Consider the following 846-nt stretch of genomic DNA (forward strand, 5'->3'; position numbering starts at 1 on the left):
GTGTGGGATCCGAACCCTCGGGCGGGAGCGCCGCCGCACTTCCCAAGCGGCGCACTTACCCAGTGCGCCACCGGGCCGGCCCTAAAGATTTTTTTTAAATTAGGAAATGAAAGGAAGTCAGAGGAGCCAAATCAGGACTGTAAGATGGATATCTAATGATTTCCCATCAATATTCTCATAAAATTGCCCTTGTTTGATAAGAGGAATCAGCAGGACCATTGCCGTGGTGGAGAAGGGGTCTCTGGTGAAGCTTTCCTGGGCATTTTTCTGCTAACGCTTTGGCTAAATTTCTCAAAACACTCTCCTAAAAGGCAGATGTTATCATTCTTTGGCCCTCCAGAAAGTCAATAATAAAAATGTCTTACACATCCCGAAAAGACATTTCAATGACCTTTGCTCTTGACCAGCCTGCTTTTGCTTGGACTGGGCCACTTCCACCTCTTCATAGCCATTGCTTTGATCGTGCTTTGTTTTTGGATCATACTGGTAAAGCCATGTTTCATCTCCTGTTACAATTCTTCAAAGAAATGCTTCAGGATCTTGATCCCACTTGTTTAAAATTTCCATTGAAATCTCTACTCTTGTCTGCTCCTTGATCTGGGCACAACATTTTTGGTACACCCATCAAGCAGAAAGTTTGCTCAACCATCGTTTTTTGGTGAGAATTTTTAAGCTAAATCAATTGAGATGTCTATGGTATTCGCTGTTGTTTCTGCTGTTAATTGTCAGTCCTCTTCAATTAGGGTACTGCTGATTGAATTGTGTCCCCCGACGTCCATGTATTAGAAACATATCCCCCCTGTGACAGTGTGAAGAGGGTGGGAAATTATGGCAATTGAAAGGTGG

The sequence above is a fragment of the Galeopterus variegatus genome, unplaced genomic scaffold (genome assembly GCF_000696425.1).
Source record: "Galeopterus variegatus unplaced genomic scaffold, G_variegatus-3.0.2 Scaffold10165, whole genome shotgun sequence".
Lineage (NCBI taxonomy): Eukaryota > Metazoa > Chordata > Mammalia > Dermoptera > Cynocephalidae > Galeopterus > Galeopterus variegatus.